Consider the following 24,306-nt stretch of genomic DNA (forward strand, 5'->3'; position numbering starts at 1 on the left):
GCCTGCCTCTGTAGGCTCCACCTCTGGGGGCAGGGCACAGACAAACAAAAACTCAGCAAGAAACTCCACAGACTTAAATGTCCCTGTCTGACTGACAGCTTTGAAGAGAGTAGTGGTTCTCCCAGCACGCAGCTGGAGATCTGAGAACGGACAGACTGCCTCCTAAAGTGGGTCCCTCACCCCTGAGCAGCCTAACTGGGAGGCACCCCCCCAGTAGGGACAGACTGACACCTCATTCAGCTGGGTACTCCTCTGAGACAAAACTTTCAGAGGAACTATCAGACAGCTGAATCTGTGGTCTCACGAAAATCCACTGTTCTGCAGCCACCGCTGCTGACACCCAGCCAAACAGGGTCTGGAGTGGACCTCTAGTAAACTCCAACAGACCTGCAGCTGAGGGTCCTGTCTGGTAGAAGGAAAACTAACAAACAGAAAGGACATCCACACCAAAAACCCATCTGTACATCACCATCATCAAAGACAAAAAGTAGATAAAACCACAAAGATGGGGAAAAAACAGAACACAAAAACTGGAAACTCTAAAAAACAGAGCACCTCTCCTCCTCCGAAGGAACGCAGTTCCTCACCAGCAACGGAACAAAGCTGGATGGAGGATGACTTTGACGCGTTGAGAGAAGAAGGCTTCAGACGATCAAACTACTCTGAGCTACGGGAGGAAATTCAAAACAATAGCAAAGAAGTTAAAAACTTTGAAAAAAAATTAGAAGAATGGATAACTAGAATAACCAATGGAGAGAAGGGCTTAAAGGAGCTGATGGAGCTGAAAGCCAAGTTTCGAGAACTACGCGAAGATTGCAGAAGCCTCAGTAGCAGATGCGATCAACTGGAAGAAAGGGTATCGCTGATGGAAGATGAAATGAATGAAATGAAGAGAGAAGGGAAGTTTAGAGAAAAAAGAATAAAAAGAAATGAACAAAGCCTCCAAGAAATTTGGGACTATGTGAAAAGACCAAACCTACGTCTGATTGGTGTACCTGAAAATGATGGGGAGAATGGAACCAAGTTGGAAAACACTCTGCAAGATATTATCCAGGAGAACTTCCCCAATCTAGCAAGGCAGGCCAGCATTCAGATTCAGGAAATACAGAGAACACCACAAAGATACTCCTCGAGAAGAGCAACTCCAAGACACATAATTGTCAGATTCACCAAAGTTGAAATGAAGGAAAAAATGTTAAGGGCAGCCAGAGAGAAAGGTCGGGTTACCCACAAAGGGAAGCCCATCAGACTAACAGCTGATCTCTCAGCAGAAACTCTACAAGCCAGAAGAGAGTGGGGGCCGGTATTCAACATTCTTAAAGAAAAGAATTTTCAACCCAGAATTTCCTATCCGCCAAACTAAGCTTCATAAGTGAAGGAGAAATAAAATACTTTACAGACAAGCAAATGCTGAGTGATTTTGTCACCACCAGGCCTGCCCTAAAAGAGCTCCTGAAGGAAGCACTAAACATGGAAAGGAACAACCGGTACCAGCCACTGCAAAAACACGCCAAATTGTAAGGACCATCGAGGCTAGGAAGAAACTATAGCAACTAACGAGCAAAATAACCAACTAACATCATAATGACAGGATCAGATTCACACATAACAATATTAACGTTTAATGTAAATGGGCTAAATGCTCCAATCAAAAGACACAGACTGGCAAACTGGATAAGGAGTCAGGACCCATCAGTGTGCTGTATTCAGGAAACCCATCTCACGTGCAGAGACACACATAGACTCAAAATAAAGGGATGGAGGAAGATCTATCAAGCAACTGGAAAACAAAAAAAGGCAGGGGTTGCAATCCTAGTCTCTGATAAAATAGACTAAACCAACAAAGATCAAAAGAGACAAAGAAGGCCATTACATAATGGTAAAGGGATCAATTCAACAAGAAGAGCTAACTATCCTAAATATATATGCACCCAACACAGGAGCACCCAGATTCATAAAGCAGTCCTCAGTGACCTACAAAGGGACTTAAACTCCCACACAATAATAATGGGAGATTTTAACACTCCACTGTCAACATTAGACAGATCAACGAGACAGAAAGTTAACAAGGATATCCAGGAATTGAACTCAGCTCTACATAAAGTGGACCTAATAGACATCTACAGAACTCTCCACCCCAAGTCAACAGAATATACATTTTTTTCAGCACCACACCACACCTATTCCAAAATTGACCACATAGTTGGAAGTAAAGCTCTCCTCAGCAAATGTAAAAGAACAGAAATTATAACAAACTGTCTTTCAGACCACAGTGCAATCAAACTAGAACTCAGGATTAAGAAACTCACTCAAAACCGCTCAACTACATGGAAACTGAACAACCTGCTCCTGAATGACTATTGGGTACATAATGAAATGAAGGCAGAAATAAAGATGTTCTTTGAAACCAACGAGAACAAAGACACAACATACCAGAATCTCTGGGACACGTTCAAAGCAGTGTGTAGAGGGAAATTTATAGCACTAAATGCCCACAAGAGAAAGCAGGAAAGATCCAAAATTCACACCCTAACATCACAATTAAAAGAACTAGAAAAGCAAGAGCAAACACATTCAAAAGCTAGCAGAAGGCTAGAAATAACTAAAATCAGAGCAGAACTGAAGGAAATAGAGACACAAAAAACCCTTCAAAAAATTAATGAATCCAGGAGCTGGTTTTTTGAAAAGATCAACAAAATTGATGGACCGCTAGCAAGACTAATAAAGAAGAAAAGAGAGAAGAATCAAATAGATGCAATAAAAAATGAAAAAGGGGATATCACCACCAATCCCACAGAAATACAATCTACCATCAGAGAATACTACAAACACCTCTATGCAGATAAACTAGAAAATCTAGAAGAAATGGATAAATTCCTCGACAAATACACCCTCGCAAGACTAAACCAGGAAGAAGTTGAATCTCTGAATAGACCAATAACAGGTTCTGAAATTGTGGCAACAATCAATAGCTTACCAACCAAAAAGAGTCCAGGACCTGATGGATTCACAGCTGAATTCTACCAGAGGTACAAGGAGGAACTGTACCATTCCTTCTGAAACTATTCCAATCGATAGAAAAAGAGGGAATCCTCCCTAACACATTTTACGAAGCCAGCATCGTCCTGATACCAAAGCCTGGCAGAGACATAACCAAAAAAGAGAATTTCAGACCAATATCCTTGATGAACATCGATGCAAAAATCCTCAATAAAATACTGGCAAACCGAATCCAGCAGCACATCAAAAAGCTTATCCACCATAATCAAGTGGGCTTCATCCCTGGGATGCAAGGCTGGTTCAACATACGCAAATCAATAAATGTAATCCAGCATATAAACAGAACCAAAGACAAAAACCACATGATTATCTCAATAGATGCAGAAAAGGCCTTTGACAAAATTCAACAACCCTTCATGCTAAAAACTCTCAATAAATTAGGTATTGATGGGACGTATCTCAAAATAATAAGAGCTATCTATGACAAACCCACAGCCAATATCATACTGAATGGGCAAAAACTGGAAGCATTCCCTCTGAAAACTGGCACAAGACAGGGATGCCCTCTCTCACCGCTCCTATTCAACATAGTGCTGGAAGTTCTGGCCAGAGCAATCAGGCAGGAGAAGGAAATAAAGGGTATTCAATTAGGAAAAGAGGAAGTCAAATTGTCCCTGTTTGCAGATGACATGATTGTATATCTAGAAAACCCCATTGTCTCAGCCCAAAACCTCCTTAAGCTGATTAGCAACTTCAGCAAAGTCTCAGGATACAAAATTAATGTACAAAAATCACAAGCATTCTTGTACACCAATAACAGACAAACAGAGAGCCAAATCATGAGTGAACTCCCATTCACAATTGCTTCAAAGAGAATAAAATACCTAGGAATCCAACTTACAAGGGATGTGAAGGACCTCTTCAAGGAGAACTACAAACCACTGCTCAATGAAATAAAAGAGGTTACAAACAAATGGAAGAACATTCCATGCTCATGGGTTGGAAGAATCAATATCGTGAAAATGGCCATACTGCCCAAGGTAATTTATAGATTCAATGCCATCCCCATCAAGCTACCAATGACTTCCTTCACAGAATTGGAAAAAACTACTTTAAAGTTCATATGGAACCAAAAAAGAGCCCGCATCGCCAAGTCAATCCTACGCCAAAAGAACAAAGCTGGAGGCATCACGCTACCTGACTTTAAACTATACTACAAGGCTACAGTAACCAAAACAGCATGGTACTGGTACCACAACAGAGACATAGATCAATGGAACAGAACAGAGCCCTCAGAAATGATGCTGCATATCTACAACTATCTGATCTTTGACAAACCTGACAAAAACAAGTAATGGGGAAAGGATTCCCTATTTAATAAATGGTGCTGGGAAAACTGGCTAGCCATATGTAGAAAGCTGAAACTGGATCCCTTCCTTACACCTTATACAAAAATTAATTCAAGATGGATTAAAGACTTACATGTTAGACCTAAAACCATTAAAATCCTACAAGAAAACCTAGGCAATACCATTCAGGACATAGGCGTGGGCAAGGACTTCATGTCTAAAACACCAAAAGCAATGGCAACAAAAGGCAAAATTGACAAATGGGATCTCATTAAACTTAAAGAGCTTCTGCACAGCAAAAGAAACTACCATCAGAGTGAACAGGCAACCTACAGAATGGGAGAAAATTTTTGCAACCTACTCATCTGACAAAGGGCTAATATCCAGAATCTACAATGAACTCAAACAAATTTACAAGAAAAAAACAAACAACCCCATCAAAAAGTGGGCAGAGGACATGAACAGACACTTCTCAAAAGAAGACATTTATGCAGCCAAAAAACACATGAAGAAATGCTCATCATCACTGGCCATCAGAGAAATGCAAATCAAAACCACAGTGAGATACCATCTCACACCAGTTAGAATGGCCATCATTAAAAAGTCAGGAAACAACAGGTGCTGGAGAGGATGTGGAGAAATAGGAACACTTTTACACTGTTGGTGGGACTGTAAACTAGCTCAACCATTGTGGAAGTCAGTGTGGTGATTCCTCAGGGATCTAGAACTAGAAATACCATTTGACCCAGCCATCCCATTACTGGGTATATACCCAAAGGACTATAAATCATGCTGCTATAAAGACACATGCACATGTATGTTTATTGTGGCACTATTCACAATAGCAAAGAGTTGGAACCAACCCAAATGTCCAACAACGATAGACTGGATTAAGAAAATGTGGCACATATACACCATGGAATACTATGCAGCCATAAAAAATGATGAGTTCGTGTCCTTTGTAGGGACATGGATGAAACTGGAAAACATCATTCTCAGTAAACTATCGCAAGGACAAAAAACCAAACACCGCATGTTCTCACTCATAGGTGGGAATTGAACAATGAGAACTCATGGACACAGGAAGGGGAACATCACATTCTGGGGACTGTTGTGGGGTGGGGGGAGGGGGGAGGGACAGCATTAGGAGATACACCTAATGCTAAATGACGAGTTAATGGGTGCAGGAAATCAACATGGCACATGGATACATATGTAACAAACCTGCACATTGTGCACATGTACCCTAAAACCCTAAAGTATAATAATAAAAAAAAAAAAGGATCACCAAGGGTAAAAAAAAAAAAAAAAAAAAAAAAAAAAAGAAGATAACAATAGTATTTACCTGTTATGGGGATTAAATTTGATGATATATGTAAGTGATGATATATGTAAAGTGCTTTGGCATAGTGCCATTGTGAATGCCATGTAAGTATTAGCTGGTGCTACTTGTAAATACATAGAGTTATTTGCTTGGAGTCATCTTTTCATTCACATTCCTACTATGAATCAAAACTCCCGAAGATACCACAGCTGGCATGCTTCAGGGATGACATCTTAGTAGAATTTCTTACTACTCTTTCATCTCTTATTCATATAGGGACAGAGATTTCAGCTCCTGGTTGTTTGTGCTGTCCTCTGCCCTTATAGCTTGGCTTACTTCTGAAAAATCAATTGTACTGCAAATGCTAGGCCATAACTTTTTCACTGCAGTACCTACGCTGCCTTCTGCATAAAATGACATTGTAGATAACTGTTGATGACTCAAAGGAATACACATCTGTTAGCTACTCATTGTGTCCATAATCCCCCCAAGAAAATAAATATAATGACAAGTGTTACATGGAATAACTGCAGAGGTTTGGTTTAGGGATTTTTGTTCTTGTTTTCTGGGTGGACTCCCCTGAATATCTTATCACATTCATAACACTACAGGGAAGGAGTTTTCTCTTAGCTCAAATTGCTGTGCTCAGTATAGCTTCAGGGGGAAAGCAGAGGGTTACCAGCTGTAGAAGGCCTGACATTAATTTCAGAGCTTATATTAGAAAACTTTCTACTCAGCCTGAACACTGGTTAGGAAAAAGAAAAAAAAACTCTTTTAGAAAAGCAGCTTAGAATAAAAAATGGCTTCTATTCTAATAGAGAATAAATGTGGTCTGGCATCAACAAGGGAATGGATAAAATGCAGTGTAATCAGAAAAATGCAGTTTCCAGCCTCATCCTGTGATCAAAGCAAAAGTCTGTTCTTTTGAACAGTTAGTTGCTCAGATATTTGCTTTAGCACACCCACCAGGGGCCTCAGTGATTTTTTTTTTCTTTCCAGGAAGGATGGTAACTAGCACTCTGTTCCCCTGGGAGAGTGTCCGCAGCTTTACATGGTGTCCCCAGCTTTGTCTCTCTAAATGCACAGAGCCTCCTTCTATTCTACCTGGAGCTGTGCCAACGCTAACAGAACCAAGCCAATGATTGACCTAGAGGGGTTAGTGCCCACTGTGCCCTGCCCTCAACTAGATTTCCCACCAGGTTCAGCTGGTGGCTTTTTTTAAAAAAGTATTTATCTCTAATTCCTTGGGGATGCCACATTTCCTTTTTATTTTTCTTTCAGTGATCTTTTGTAACCTTTCTCCTCCCACCATTTCTCTTGATCTTGACTGGTCTTGCTTGGATTTCATATTTTGCTTGAGTGTCATCAGTCAGCAGGCTGGGTGTTATTTTGTACTCTTTCTTGATGGAGGAAAATAAAGTCAGACTAAACCAGAAGAAGGGGTGGGTGTCTTAGAGCAGCATTTGTTGGTAATGCTTCCCAAGTCCTCTAAAGATGTAGGGGATCTAAGGTGTAAGCTACGTAGTGGGCAGGTCATCCATTGACTAGGTGTGATAGTGAACCAGCTTGGGTGCTACCTGGTTTATGTGCAACATTTTAATTGGCCCAACAACCCTATGAAGTGCTTACCATAGTTATCCCTACTTTACTGATATTGCAATGAAAACTTGGAAATGTTAAGGCACTTGTCCAAGTTCTAAACCATTATAGTACACATTAGCCTCTCTGGATCTCAGTGTCCTCCTATGTAAAATAAAAGGATTCGTTTAAATTAGCTTCTCAACTTCAGCACTATTAATATTAGGGGCTAGATAAGTCTTTGGTGTTGGGAGGTCCCCTGTGCATTTTAGGATGGTTAACAGCATTCTTGGTTTGTGATACTAACAGCACCTCCCTTCATCCACCTGGGACAAATAAAAATTTCACTAATCTTTGCCAAATGTCCCTTGGGGGACAAAATTACTTCTGGTTTGAGAACCCTTGGTCTAAAAAAATTTCCATGATACTTTCTAGATTGAACTGTCTACTGTTCAATGTGTGCCTGCTTGGTTTCCCTCTCTCAGCTCTTCTTTCCTCTTACATTTTTATTCCTTTTCTTTAGTTTACCCATCCATAGATTAGGGATAACAAAAGTGCCCACCTTCTGGGAGTGTTAATTAGTTCAACCATTGTGGAAGACAGTGTGGCAATTCCTCAAGGATCCAGAACCAGAAATACCATTTGACCCAGCAATCCCATCACTGGGTAAAAACCCAAAGGATTATAAATCATTCTGCTATAAAGACACATGTACACTTATGTTTACTGCAGCACTATTTACAATAGCAAAGACTTGGAACCAACCCAAATGCTCATCAAGGATAGACTGGATAAAGAAAATGTGGCATATATACACTGTGGAATACTGTGCAGCCATTAAACAAGAATGCATTCATGTCCTTTGCAGGGATATGGATGAAGCTGGGAACCATCATTCTCAGCAAACTAACACAGGCACAGAAAACCAAACATTGCATGTTCTCATTCGTAAGTGGGAGTTGAACAATAAGAACACATGGGCACAGGGAGGGGAACATTACACACCGGGGCCTGTTGGGGTTGGGGGAAAGGGGAGGGAGAGCATTAGGACAAATACCTAATGATGCAAGGCTTGAAACCTAGATGATGGGTTGATAGGTGCAGCAAACCACCACGGCACATGTATACCTATGTAACAAACCTGCACGTTCTGCACACATATCCCAGAACTTAAAGAAAAAAAAAAGTGCCCACCTTCATATACAGTTTTTTTGAGGATGAAATGGGGCAATTGATACCAAATACCAAGGACAATTTTTGGTGCTCAAAGATTACTTTAAGTTAAAGTTCTCAGCGAAAGCCACCTGTATTGTTTAAATTCCTGTCCCTACAAGCAGATTAATAACTACAATTCCACCTCATCTGAGACAGGCTCTCTCTCAGATGACTATGGAAGGAGAAAAGAATGGAGCATAGTTACTCTGAAGACCCTGAAGGAAGCCTTCCTCTTTTCTCTTACCTGCAGCCCATTTATAGAGCAGGCTGGAGGTACTTGTCATGTGGGGAAAATTAGAAGAGACTTTAAATGTAGTCAATTAATTGATGCAAATCACCTTCCTTTCAGTCAGATTTAGGTAATAGCATATCTCAAATGACAAACCCTGCTATTTGTCATTTTCACTAAGAAAAATCTTTAGCCACTTTCCACCTGTAAATTCTGAAAAGAGGCTGATAGTTTTGCTCATTTAAATATAGCATAGATGCATTTTTAAAAACCCATTGCTTCTGAAGGGAGTGGGATTGACAGACCTGGACCTTGAATGCTCATTTGATATACTGATGCTCTATGGAGCTTGGCAAGGCAGTTTTTCAACCCACCTGGGAGCATTTCTGTTTCCTTCCTTGGTTCTATTTTAGACCCTTACTTTTCATACTACCTGCAACCAAGGCCACTGATTATCTTCTCAGAGAAAAAACTAAGAATTTTTTTTCTGTAAAGTTTTAAGATCCTTCTCCCTCTCCTATCCCATAGCCAGACCTAAATAATGTGTCCCCATCTTGTCTGAATGAATCTTTGCCTTTTACTCATCTTCTATGCTCTAACCATTGGGCCTTTTAGCCAAAATCTTTTTGGTAAATAAGCTTTGTGAGCAGCTGAGCTGGGTCACAAGTCTCTCCTTTGATGTGATGGTTTCACTTGCATGTTTGCCTTTTGAGGCACCATTTTTGGCCTCCAGGAAACAGCACTATACTGATTTTCTAGCTACTTTGTACTCTCTCTCCCCACTTTCATCCTGTCCAATTTCTGTTATAGCCTTTTCATTTAGCCTCTTTCTTTTCTTCCTCACTTTTCTATGAACTGCAGTCACTGTCTACAAGGTGAGGAAGAAAGAAAAAGCAGTGTTTCCCATCTCTATGCTCAGAGATAATTCATAGATTCAGAAACTTCTACCAAAGATTTATTCCACGGATGCTAACTGGATTTTGTCATGGAATTAGGATTGGATATTGGGAGGTATATCACATATGCTAGTTTAAACATTAGCAACTTTTAAAAATTGAAGCATTTCTCAAACTTTTAAACATGCTAAACAAAAGCAAGATGGAGATGAGAGTGACCTCTGGTTGTCTTCACTGCTACACTCCCACCAGCGCCATGACAGTTTACAAATGCCATGGCAACATCAGGAAGTTAACCTTATATGCTCTGAAAAGGGCAGGCATGAATAATCCACTCCTCGGTTCAGCAGATAATCAAGAAATAACCATAAAAATCATGGGCAACCCACAGCCCTCTGGGCTGCTCTGCCTATGGAGTAGCCATTCTTTCATTCCTTTACTTTCCTAATAAACTTGCTTTCACTTTATGGACTTGTCCTGAATTCTTTCTTGCACAAGATCCAAGACCCCTCTCTTGGGATGTCCGGTAACAGTGAAATTAATAATCACTGGGACAGTTCTATTATTCTTAATATGGATGAAACTAACATTCTTCTTTAGTGTTATTTCCCATCTATTGATGTTCTGAAGACAGCAGGGAATGATTCACTTAACACTGTGTAACACATAAAAATTAATTCTTAAATGCAAATAATCTTCATAGTTTCTTTGTGTGTGTTGGTATTATATCATTTATAAAACAATTTCCATTAGGTTGAAAATCTTTTGCCCTTAGAGTTAATAGATAGGAATACCTACCTTCATTCATATGCTATTTTCTTGTGCTCTATTCTCTGGAGTGGCACATGTAGGTTAAAGGGCATTACAAATTGTCCAGCTCTTGCAATTTTACAGCTAAAGTCCATAGTAAATGGCTTCTAAGTTTCTACAAGTGAGCTCATTAAACTTTTGAATAATACCACAGCACACATGCACAGAAGTTAGAATAGTATGCACTTAGTGGATTTTTGTATTCACTTTCAGTAAATGGAATTGTCTGATTAGACAATTCTCAGATAATTATTTTTAATTATTTTATCTACGTAGAGAGCTGTATCCCCTTACCAGTTCTATGATGTGGCTGGGCTGGTTTCATATACATTCTTTCTCATTCACATTCTCTCTCTCTCTTTGTTTTCCTATTTAGTTGTTTGCTTAGTTGCAAGTCTCCAATAGTGCAATTTCCTGCTGGGTTCTCCAGCTGTGAGACACTCCCTGGATCTCCCCCTCCCCCATCCTCCAGCTGTCTCTATGGGCAACATCAAACTACCGATTTTAACACATTTGGCTAGCATTATAGCAGGGGCCAGGGACTCCTGTTAACTTCTAAAATGTGTTTATGATGCAAAGACACATTTTGCTCCTAATTAAGCCTTTCACTAAGGAGAAGAATAAAAAGGTATAGGAGGTTTGAGATTTTAAGCAGCCGTCATTCCAGAAAAGGGCAGGAAAAAAAATCAAATAAGTAATCCAAGAGTTCAAAGGAAACTGAACCCCACAGTGCTGTGTCTCATGAGTTGAGGGCTCACATTTTCTTAGCTTCACTCAGGCTGGGCTCTCTACTGGGAAACTGCAGAAATACCTGTTAGGCAAGAACTCCTGAAGTGGGCAACACAAGCAATTCCTTTCATGAGGCACCGATTTTTGTGTGTTCTAGTGTCCTGGAGGTATGTTATCAGTTTTGAAACATTCCCAACACGCAATAGCAAGAAAGAGACCCTTTGTTAGGTCCATTCAAGGAGGAAGATTGAGATGCAGCTGGGAGAAGCAGGAAACATCCAGTCAGCAAGATAGTACGAAGAATTTATATCAGGTGGCAGACTGTGAACATGTTTACTTTAAGACAGACACAGTGGTGCTATAAGCACCTTGCTATAAGGCAAGATGTAAATTATTTTTAAAAAGTAAGTGTCAGCCCTGATTTTGTCTCACGATGGTGTCCTATAAACCTTGATACTCTGTGAAAGTACTCTGAATGAATGAGAGAGTCACCAGACAAATGAGTGATACAGAGTAAGCCCTCAAAACATTTTTCCTGACTTTCTTGATGGCTACTTTATAGCATTTCTAACTTGGCATACAAGGAGGATAATAATACGCATAGTAATAGAACAGTTATGCCTTATCCTGGCTGTGATGCCATCTATAGCAGGATTACAGAAAATCCATTATTCCTGGTAAACTAGTTCATCCCTGATCATAACATGTCTATGAGAGCCAAAAGAAGCCCTTGGAGTTCTGTGATTCCTGGTAAAATCCACCACACTTTACCTCCAGCTCTATAGCCTCTCCTCCAGTCCACAAGTGTGTTAGTTCACGTTCTTTTGGAAGCAGATGCCAAGACAGAGTTAGGAGTGTAAGAGGTTTATTACGGAAAGTGCCTATGGAAAGTAATAGGGAAAGGGGGCAGCTATAGGTAAGAAAAACCTCTGACCTAGAAATACTTTTGACATCTGTGAAAAGAGGGGGAGATGGAAAGAGGATTTGGTAGGAAGAGCCTTAGATTATAGGGCAGCCCTAAGAAAGTCTTGACTGGGCCAATAGGGAGGCCCAGAGCAAAGAGGAGTCTTACTTTGGGCAGGAATGGCCTGTTTTTAGTACTCTCCCATGCTCAGTCTGGCTGGGAGTAGCCCAGGAAGAATGTGGCCTTGGGGTGAGCACAGTGGTGGATTTTGCTAAGGTGAGGCAGTGGGAGGCTGTCAGCTAAACACAACGTTCTGTTTTGCAAGAATATCAATGCAGAGCACTCCTATGCTACCACACCATGACCATCCATCACTTCACTACCAACTATGGCACATTATTCCTAAGAAGGACACTACCGTATTGCCAGAACCAACTTTCCACTTTCCCCTGGGAGACCATCAGACCTAATCTTAACCATGCCTTACATTCCTGTTTACCTCATTCAACATCAAAAGGTCAAGACTCCCTGGTCATCTCTTATTTTCCAAAACATAAAACCCACATGGTATTCCAAATTTCCCAGTGGCACTCTACCTTATACCACTCCAAACGCACTGCAGCCCTTCCGCTTGCTCTCTTGAACTCTTAGATTGTCACGAGCAAAACTGTCCACATCCTCAACTTTTCTCTGAATGTTCTCTTCATCTAGTTCTAACTATAAACCTGGCTTATACTAAGGACTCTACTTCCTTCTTAAGGGATGGTTATTTTTTGTCCCATATGTATATAAATACTATGAAGGAGAATAAAGTGTCCTGTTTAGTGTTATTCCTACTTCCAATACATTTCCCCATCTTCCTTTCTCAAAAAGCATCTTCTTTAAATAACCCATTAGAATATACACTCTGCAAACCTTCCTTATTGTAATCATCTTTCAACCTCTTTATCACTCCTCATTCATTGAAGATGTAGCACTATCTTCCTTTTTACCACTAGTTCTGTTATTAATTTGGCAACTTTATCATTTATGTAGCTTGTCTATCAAATACTCTGGCTTCTCCATTGGATGGACTGTTCCTGTTGCTAACGAAGGACAACAACTTCAGTTGCCACTGGATCGTTTTCCCTCTCATCTACTCGGGAAATGACTCTTAAAATTGTTGCATATCTTCAGTATTCCACATGTGCCCTATTACCACTGGATTATTCCAATCAGCTGTTATATTTCTCACCTTAATTACATAAGCAGTAATATTAAAATAAATATTTCTCATCCTAAGATAAAATCCCTGCCTTGACTCACATTTTTCCTTTCACCCTATTTCTCTGCTCCCCTCTAAAGCAAAATATCTCATTTATGTCTTTATGTCCTCACTTCCTTTCATCTCCACAGCCCATCCAATTAGACTTTCATCTCCTGTGCTTCCCTACTCACTAATACTGACTTTTCAAGGTCACCAAGAATCTCCATGTTGCCAGATTCATTGATGACTTCCTTCTCATCTTGCTGAGCTCTTTAGAAAAATTTTGCCCGGTTTACTATCCTCTTATCTTTGCAATATTTTCTTCTCTCAGGTTCATAAACACTGTACTTATTGGCTGTTCCTGCCTACTCACCTTTGCTGGCTCCTTACCCTGCTTTTTGGTCTTTAAGTGTTACTATGCCTTGGGGTTCAGCTCTTGGCTCTCATATTTCTCAAATCACACTGACTTCGTGGCTGTTCTCGCATCTAGTTCCAAGACTTTTTTTTTTTTTTTTTTTTTTTTTTTTGAGACAGAGGGAGTCTCACTCTGTCATCCAGGCTGGAGTGCAGTGGCACAATCTCGGCTCACTGCAAGCTCCGCCTCCTGGGTTCAACCAATTCTCCTGCCTCAGCCTCCTGAGTATCTGGGACTACAGACACCACCACGCCCGGCTAATTTTTGTATTTTTAGCAGAGATGTGGTTTTACCATATTAGCCAGACTGGTGTTGAACTCTTGACCTCAAGTGATCCACCTGCCTCGGCCTTCCAAAGTGCTGGGATTACAGGCGTGAGCCACCATGCCCGGCCTTAGTTCCAAGACTTTAATACCCTCCGTATATCTTAAGCTTGGACTCTCCACTGATTATCACACTCTACATACAACTGCCTAAGGACAACTTCACTAAATGCAGCTGAAACTTACCATAGCCAAACAGCATCTTTGCTTTTTATTCACCCTAACTTTTGTGCATACATGTGCCCATGCACACACACACAAACATGCATGCACAAACCCCGCCCCCGCCCAACCCCACACACATGCTTCCTGCATTTTTTCTCCACTTAGGAAATGGCTACATGTCTCCAGTTGCCTAGGTCCCAGACCTAGGAGTCATGCTTAATTCCCCTCTTTTCTTCACAAACCACATTCTCATACTCTGTTGGTAAATCCTGTTGGTTCAACTTTCAAATTATATCCTAAGTCTGACCCTTTCTAGCTGTCACCACTGCTAGCATCCAGCACTGCTAAGGGACACCATCATTTGTCTCCTAGACAACTGCAAAGATCCTATGTCCTCACATAGAATCTTTAATGTTCTTCCCCTTCTCACACTTTTACCCTCATTACTGCTTATTCTCCACATAACAGACAGTAATTTTGTAGAAATCATATCATTTTATGGCCCAACAGGGATCACTGTAATCATGCCAAATAAATTATTTCAGTCTACTTGAAGGAGAATACTATTCCATTTAACAAAAGCTTACATTGATCTTTTCATAATTCCTTTCTTCTCATATATTAGCACAATGCATCTTCTGTCCCTGAAGCCCCAGAAGACCTTTTCCACTGCCAAACCCATTCAACCTTCACCTGTCTGATTCTTCTTTCACCTGCCAGTCTCCTGTCAAGAAATAGCAATACTGCCATTTGTGTAAAAAAAGAAAAAGGGCTGTATGTATGTACACCCGTGTATGTTTGTATGCTTGTTTATGTGTAGCTTTTTTCGCTATACTCCTACCAGCCTTTGATGAGGGGAACTGGGAAGTCATCAGAGAAGGGTTGAAGGAATCCTACTTTTCACTATATGCCTTTTTAAAACACCTTAAAAATATTTTCCTTGTCCATATAACTCTTATTCATATAAGTAGGTAATTAAATCAATGATAGATAAATACAAGACATTAAAACTAAAAAGGAAATACCTCCTTCTCTAAATCTAATAAGATTCTCCCAAGCAATGTTAGTTTTGGGATCATTTGTACCTCACTGTACATACTGTACATGGCTTTCACTTCTTTGTGGCATCTGCCAGTCTGTTTCCTAAATTATTTTTACAAGTAAGTTTTCTTCTATTGGACTTTTAGCTCTTATATCCCGCATGGTAACTGACACATAATAGGAGACAATATACATGTAACGAATAATTAAATATGCAGTTTGGCAAACAAATTTCTTATATTGTAGAAAGAACATAATCAGTTAGCATGATATTGAATAGGTTCCAAAAAAACAAAAACAGTCCATTTAAGATCAGTCACTGAGGGCAGCAAAGGTTGCCATCTTGTCAATAGTCAATTAAAAGAATCAATAAAGGAAAAGTACTCATGATGTCTAATCAAAGGTATTGTAGCCAGGTCTACCTAATGAGAAAATCCCAAGGTTTTTCATATACCCTTTGGCTAGAAAGAAGTTAACTTTTTTGGCCTTTGAAATTAAAATACATGAATCTGCTGACTTATGACAGTTATTTTCTTAAATTCTGTGGCTTCGTTGGTAACTTCTATCTTTTAACTTTTTTGGCCTTTGAAATTAAAATATATGAATCTGCTGACTTATAACAGTTATTTTCTTAAATTCTGTGGCTTCGTTGATGACTTCTATCTTTGTTTTGGGTAACAACAAACCAGAAAACAAAAACCATATGTTTGAAACAAACTTTCATTTCAAAATTATTGTTAAACTATAGACTCATTTTCCATTCATCTTTTAAAAACAATGTCTGCCATGTGTAGTAAATAGTATTTTAATCTTTTCTGTAGAAGTGTGAGTGGTGTGCACACTAAGGGGTAATTCTGTAGGAATAGACTTTTAAATTCAATTCAGCACTTTTATCAAGAATGGAGAAGCGTAAAAATTAAGCCAGCAGGCATCCAGAGCCTGAGAGAACACTACTGGATGCATTCTTAATTAGAGCCAATAAAGTTTGTTTTTAGGGAGAGCTTTCCCACAGAAAGCTCAATGGCAAAACTCTGAAGAAGTAAACAAATTAAATTCTTTATATTAACTGCTTGGCACCCTGCTTCTTACAGAGTTATTTAGTCCAACATGATAGTTGACAAAATTTCACTTTGAAAACTCCAAATAACCCTAAGATAAAGTACTCACTACTTACTTATTTTCCCCAAATATAAAACAATCCATGCTAATTTCAAGTCTTTCTAAGATACTAGCAGAAAAGAAAATGTTGGAGCAAGAATGATGAGTTGAATGATGTATGAAGGCTTAAGAATCTTGGATTTTGAGTTCATCACTAAGGTTTTTTTTAAACTGATTAGGCATATTTATGTTTGACTTGGTATATCTAAATGTCATACTATGTTTGTGTAAGCATTAAAATAAGATCAGGAAGAATTAAAGAATAGATCCAGATTGTCAACAGTGAATATCTGAATGGTGGGATTGCAAACAGGGAGAGGAAATATTTTTTTCAAATAAAAGGAATAGCTAACTTTAATTAGCTAAGGAATAGCTAACTTTAATTAGCTAATTATAGCTAATTGTTATCCATATTATTTTTTAAGCTTGTATAGAATACTTGATATTTTGATGGATATGTTAATTAGCTTGTGGTAATCATTTTGCAATGTATACAGATATCAAAACATCACATTGTACACCCTGAATGTATACAGTTTTTATTTGTTAGTTATACATCAATAAAGCTGAAAAAAAGATATGCATCTTTTTAAGGTCTCTAAATCTGCATTAAAAAAAAAAAACCCTTGGTTCCAGTAGAAAGCAGCTTGACTTATGTCATCAGAGTGGAATCACAATCTCTCACTTGATTCTCAGGCCTGAGACTATTCACTGACCAATATTCTCAGATGATAAGGGCAGATACTCTTGAAAATGGACTGCAAAGCTGCCACATATTTATGCTGTATATTTTCCTCCTAAGCTTACTGATATGATTTGGTTGTGTCCCCACCCAAATCTCATCTTGAGTTGTAGCTCCCACAATTCCCATGTATCATGGGAGGTAACTGAATAATGGGGCCGGTCTTTCCCATGCTGTTCTCGTGACAGTAAATAAGTCTCATGAGATCTGAAGATTTTATAAAGGGGAGTTCCCCTGCACAAGCTCTCTTTTGCCTGTTGCAGTGTGAGATGTCCCTTGCTGTTACACCATGATTGTGAGACCTCCTCAACCATGTGGAACTGTGAGTCAATTAAACCCCTTTCCTTTATAAATTACCCAGTCTCTGCTATGTCTTTATTAGCTGCGTGAGAACAGACTAACACACTTACCCAAAGGAAGTGATATGATGAATTTAGTTCATAATGTCTCTTGAGGGCCAAGTTTGCATATGCTTGCCCTGTTTCCTCTTCAGTGATGTTGCAGTGGCAGCCTGATATTGACCATGGAAAGTGTTTATATGAAAGAAATTGGTGAATGCTACAAATAAACACTTTTCTATCTCTTTTTGTCCTATGATCTTTCTTTTTTTAAAATTCTAGTTTATGTTCTGGGATACATGTGCAGAATGTGCAGGTTTGTTAAATAGGTATACATGTGCCACGGTGGTTTGCTGCACCCATCAACATGTCATCTACATTAGGTGTTTCTCCTAATGCTATCCCTCCCCTATCTCCCACCCCAACAGGCCCTGATGTATGATGTTCCCCTCCCTTTGTCCATGTGTTCTCATTGTTCAGCTCCCACTTATGAGTGAGAACATGCGGTGCTTGGTTTTCTGTTCCTGTGTTAGTTTGCTGAGAATGATGGTTTCCAGCTTCATCCATGTCCCTGCAAAGGACATGAACTCATCCTTTTTTATGGCTGCATAGTATTCCATGGTGTATATGTGCCACGTTTTCTTTATCCAGTCTATCATTGATGGGCATTTGAATTGGTTCCAAGTCTTTGCTATTGTGAACAGTGCTGCAATAAACATACGTGTGCATGTGTCTTTATAGTAGAATGATTTATAATTCTTTGGGTATATAAACGGTTATTGGATTGCTGGGTCAAAGGGTATTTCTGGTTCTAGATCCTTGAGGAATTGCCACAGTGTCTTCCACAATGGTTGAACTAATTTACACTCTCACCAACAGTGCTAAAGTGTTCCTACTTCTCCACATCCTCTTCAGCATCTATTGTTTCCTGACTTTTTTTAATGACCACCATTCTAATTGGCATGAGATGGTATCTCATTGTGGTTTTGATTTGCATTTCTGTAATGAACACTGATGAGCTTTTTTTCATACGTTTGTTGGCCACATAAATGTCTTCTTTTGAGAAGTGTTTCTTCATATCCTTTGCCCACTTTTTGATGGCATTGTTGTTGTCTTGTAAATTTGTTTAAGTTCTTTGTAGATTCTGGATATTAGCCCTTTGTCAGATGGATAGATTGCAAAACATTTCTCCCATTCTGTAGGTTGCCTGTTCACTCTGATGATAGTTTATTTTGCTGTGCAGAAGCTCTTTAGTTTAATTAGATCCCATTTGTCAGTTTGGGCTTTTGTTGCCCTTGCTTTTGGTGTTTTAGTCATGAAGTCTTTACCTATGCCTATGTTCTGAATGGTAGTGCCTATGTTTTCTTCTAGGATTTTTTATGGTTTTAGGTCTTATGTTTAAGTGTTTAATCCATCTTGAGTTAATTTTTGTATAAGGTGTAAGGAAGGGGTCCAGTTTTAGTTTTCTGCATATGGCTAGCCAGTTTTCCCAGCACCATTTATTAAATAGGGAATTTTTTCCCCACTGTTTGTTTTTGTCAGGTTTGTAGATGATTAGATGGTTGTAGATGTGTGGCATTATTTCTGAGGCCTCTGTTCTGTTTCACTGGTCTATATACTTGTTTTCGTATCAGTACCATGCTGTTTTGGTTACTGTAGCCTTGTGATATAGTTTGAAGTGAGGTAGTTTGATGACTCCAGCTTTCATCTTTTTGCTTAGGATTTTCTTGGCTATATGTGCTCTTTTTTGGTTCCATATAAAATTTAAAGTAGTTTTTTCTAACTCTGTGAAGAAAGTCAATGGTAGCTTGATGGGGATAGCATTGAATCTGTAAATTACTTTGGGCAGTATAGCCATTTTCACAATATTGATTCTTCCTATTCATGAGCATGGAATTTTTTTTAGAAGATTTTTAAAATTATTATACTTTAAGTTCTGGGGTACATGTGTGGAATGTGCAGTTTTGTTACATAGGTACACACGTGCCATCGTGGTTTGCTGCACCCATCAACTCATCATCTGCACTAGGTATTTCTTCTAATGCTATCCCTCCCCTAACCCCCCACCCCCTGACAGGCCCCAGTGTGATGTTCCCCTCCCTTTGTCCATGTGTCCTCATTGTTCAACTCCCACTTATGAGTGAGAACATGTGGTGTTTGGTTTTCTTGTGTTAGTTTGCTGAGAATGATGGTTTCTAGCTTCATCCGTGTCCTTGCAAAGGTCACGAACTCATCCTTTTTTATGGTGAGTATGGAATATTTTTCCATGTGTTTGTGTCCTTTCTTACTTCCTTGAGCAGTGGTTTGTAGTTCTACTTAAAGAGGTCCTTCACATCCCTTGTAAGTTGAATTCCTAGGTATTTTATTCTCTTTGTAGCAATTGTGAATAGGAGTCCACTCATGATTTGGCTCTCTGTCTGTTATTGGTGTACAGGAATGCTTGTAATTTCTGCACATTGATTTTGTATCCTGAGACTTTGCTGAAGTTGCTTATGAGCTTGAGGAAATTTTGGGCTGAGACGATGGGGTATTCTAAATATACAATCATGTCATCTGCAAACAGAGACAATTTGACTTCCTCTCTTCCTATTTGAATACCCTTTATTTCTTTCTCTTGCCTGATTGCCGTGGCCAGAACTTCCAATACTACATTGAATAGGAGTGGTGAGAGAGGGCATCCTTGTCTTGTGCCCGTTTTCAAAGGGAATGCCTCCAGCTTTTGCCCATTCAGTATGATATTGGCTGTGGGTTTGTCATAAATAGCTCTTATTATTTTGAGATACATTCCATCAATACCTAGCTTAATGAGAGTTTTAGCAAGAAGGGGTGTTGAATTTTATTGAAGGCCTTTTCTGCATCTATTGAGATAATCATGTGGTTTTTGGCATTGGTTCTGTTTATGTGATGGATTATGTTATTGATTTGTGTATGTTGAACCAGCTTTCACATCCCAGGGATGAAGCCAATTTGATCACGGTGGATAAGGTTTTTGATGTGCTGCTCAATTCGGTTTGCCAGTATTTTATTGAGGATTTTCACATCGATGTTTATCAGGGATATTGGCCTGAAATTTTCTTTTTTATGTTGTGTCTCTGCCCGGTTTTGGTATCAGGATGATGCTGGCCTCATAAAATGAGTAGGGAGGATTCCCTCTTTTTCTGTTAATTGGAATAGTTTCAGAAGGAATGGTACCAGCTCCTCTTTGTACCTCTGGTAGAATTTGGATGTGAATCCATCTGGTCCTGCGCTTTTTTTTTGGTTGGTAGGCTGTATATTACTGCCTCAATTTCAGAACTTTTTATTGGTCTATTCAGAGATTCAACTTCTTCCTACTTTAGTCTTGAGAGGGTGTATGTGTCTAGGAATTTATCAGTTTTTTCTAGATTTTCTAGTTTATTTGTGTAGAGGTGTTTATAGTATTCTCTGATGATAGTTTGTATTACTGTGGACTCAGTGGTGATCTCCCTTTTATCATTTTTCATGGTGTCTATTTGATTCTTCTCTCTTTTCCTCTTTATTAGTCTGGCTAGTGGTCTGTTTGGTTAACCTTTTCAAAAATCCAGCTCCTGGATTCATTGATTTTTTTTGAAGGGTTTTTCGTGTCTCAATCTCCTTCAGTTCTGCTGAAGCAGAACTGAAGTTTCTTGTCTTCTGCTAGCTTTTGAATGTATTTGCTCTTGCTTCTCTAGTTCTTTTAATTGTGATCTTACGGTGTTGATTTTAGATCTTTCCTGCTTTCTCCTGTGGGCATTTAGTGCTATGTTTCCCTCTTAACATTGCTTTAGCTGTGTCCCAGAGATTATGGTATGTTGTGTCTTTGTCTTCATTGGTTTTATAGAACTTCTTTATTTCTGCTTTAATTTTGTTATTTACCCAGTAGTCATTCAGAAGCAGGTTGTTCAGTTTCCCTGTAGTTGTGCGGTTTTGAGTGAGTTTCTTAATACTGAGTTCTAATTTGATTGCACTGTGGTCTGAGAGACTGTTTGTTATGATTTCTGTTCTTTTGCATTAGGTGAGGAGTGTTTTACTTCCAATTATGTGGTCAATTTTAGAATAAATGTGATGTGGTGCTGAGAAGAATGTATATCTCATTGATTTTAGGTGGACAGATCTGTAGATGTCTATTAGGTCTGCTTGGTCCAGAGCTGAGTTGAAGTCCTGAATATCCTTGTTAATTTTCTGTCTCGTTGATCTAATATTGACAGTGGGGTGTTAAAGTCTCCCCTATTACTGTGTGGGAGTGTACATCTCTTTGTAGGTCTCTAAGAATTTGCTTTATAAATCTGGGTGCTTCTGTATTGGGTTATTATATATTTAGGACAGTTAGCTCTTTTTGTTGCGTTCATCCTTTTACCATTATGGAATTCTCTTCATCTTTTTAGATCTTTGTTGGTTTAAAGTCTGTTTTATCAGAGACAAGGATGGCACCCCTTCCTTGTTTTTTTTTTTTTGCTTTCCATTTGCTTGTTAAATATTCCTCTATCCTTTTATTTTGAGTCTGTGTGTGTCTTTGCACATGAGATGGGTCTCCTGAATACAGTACAGCGATGGGTCTTGACTCTATCCAATTTGCCAGTCTGTGTCTTTTAATTTGGGAATTTAGCCCATTTACATTTAAGGTTAACATTGTTATATGTGAATTTAGCCTGTCATTATGATGCTAGCTGGTTATTTTGCCCATTAGTTGATGCACTTTCTTCATAGTGTCAATGGTCTTTACAATTTAGTATGTTTTTGCAGTAGCTGGTACTGGTTTTTCTTTTCCATGTTTAGTGCTTCCTTCAGGAGCTCTTGTAAGGCAGCCCTGGTAGTGACAAAATCCGCAGTATTTGCTTGTCTGTAAAGGATTTTATTTCTCTTTCACTTATGATGTTTAGTTTGGCTGGACATGAAATTCTGGCTTGAAAATTCTTTTCTTTAAGAGTGTTGAATATTGGCCCCCACTGTCTTCTGGCTTGTAGGGTTTCTTCAAGGATATCTGCTGTTAGTCTGATGGGCTTCCGTTTGTGGGTAACCCAACCTTTCTTTCTGGCTGCCCTTAATATTTTTCCCTTCATTTCAACCTTGATGATTCTGACAATTATGTGTCTTGGGGTTGCTCTTGAGGAGTATCTTTGTGGTATTCTCGGTATTACTTGAACTTGGCTGTTGGCCTGTCTTGCTAGGTTGGGGAAGTTCTCCTGTATAATATCCTGAAGAGTGTTTTCTGACTTCGTTCCATTCCCCCCATGACTTTCAGGTACACCAGTCAAATGTAGGTTTGGTCTTTTCACATAGTCCCATATTTCTTGGAGGCTTTATTCATTCCTTTTCATTCTTTTTTCTCTAATCTTCACTACACGCTTTATTTCATTAACTTGATCTTCAATCTCTGATATCCTTTCTTCTACTTCATCAGTTTGGCTATTGGTACTTGTGTATGTTTCACGAAGTTCTCGTGCTGTGATTTTCAGCTCCATCAGGTCGTTTATGTTCTTCTCTAAACTGGTTATTCTAGTTAGCAATTCCTCTAATCTTTTTTCAACATTCTTAGCTTCCTTGCATTGGGTTAGAACATGCTCCTTTAGCTCAGAGAAGCTTGTTTTTACCCATTTACCCACCTTCTGAAGACTACTTCTGTCAATTCATCAAACTCATTCTCCATCCAGTTTTATTTCCTTGCTGGCAAGGACTTGTGATCCTTTGGAGGAGAAAAGGTGTTCTGGTTTTTGGAATTTTCAGCCTTTTTGCCCTGGCTTTTCCTCATCTTTGTGGATTTATCTACCTTTGTTTTTTGATGTTGGTGACCTTTGGATGGGGTTTCTGTGTGGATGTCCTTTTTGTTGATGTTGATGATATTTCTTTCTGTTTGTTAGTTTTCCTTCTAACAGGCCCCTCTGCTGCAGGTCTGCTGGAGTTTGCTGGAGGTTCACTCCAGACCCTGTTTGCCTGAGTATCACTAGCAGAGGCTGCAGAACATCAAAGATTGCTGCCTGTTCCTTCCTCTGGAAGCTTCATCCGAGAGGGACACCTGCCAGATGCCAGCTGGAGTTCTCCTGTATGAGGTGTCTGTCGACTCCTGCTGGGAGGTGTCTCCCAGTCAGGAGGCATTGGGGTCAGGGACCCAACTGAGGGGGTCGTCTATCCCTTAGCAGAGCTTAAGCACTATGCTGGGAGATCCGCTGCTCTCTTCAAAGTCGGCAGGCAGAAATGTTTAAGTCTGCTGAACCTGTGCCCACAGGTGCCCCTCCGCTGAGGCGCTGTGTCCCAGGGAAATGGGAGTTTATCTATAAGCCCCTGACTGGGGCTGTGGCCTTTCTTTCAGAGATGCCCTGACCAGAGAGGACGAATCTAGAGAGGCAGTCTGGCTACACAAGCTTTGCTGAACTATGGTGGGCTCCGCCCAGTTTGAACTTCCTGGAGGCTTTATTTACACTGTGAAGGGAAAACCGCCTACTCAAGCCTCAGTAATGGCAGATGCCCCTCCCCCCACCAAGTTTGAGCGTGACTTCAGACTGCTGTGCTGGTAGCGAGTGGATCTTAGCTTGATGGGCTCCGTGGGGGTGGAATTTGCTGAGCTAGACCACTTGGCTCCCTGGCTTCGGCTCCCTTTCCAGGGGAGTGAGCGGTTATGTCTTACTGGCATTCCAGGGGCCAGTCGGGTATGAAAAGAAACTCCTGCAGCTAGCTCGGTGTCTGCCCATACAGCTGCCCAGTTTTGTGCTTGAAACCCAGGGCCCTGGTGGTATAGGCACCTGAGGGAATCTCCTGGTTTGTGGGTTGTGAAGACCATGGGAAAAGAGTAGTATCTGGGCCAGAGTGCACCATTCCTCAAGGCACAGTCCCTCACGGCTTCTCTTGGCTA

This window comes from Nomascus leucogenys, chromosome 22a (assembly GCF_006542625.1).
Source record: "Nomascus leucogenys isolate Asia chromosome 22a, Asia_NLE_v1, whole genome shotgun sequence".
Classification (NCBI taxonomy): domain Eukaryota; kingdom Metazoa; phylum Chordata; class Mammalia; order Primates; family Hylobatidae; genus Nomascus; species Nomascus leucogenys.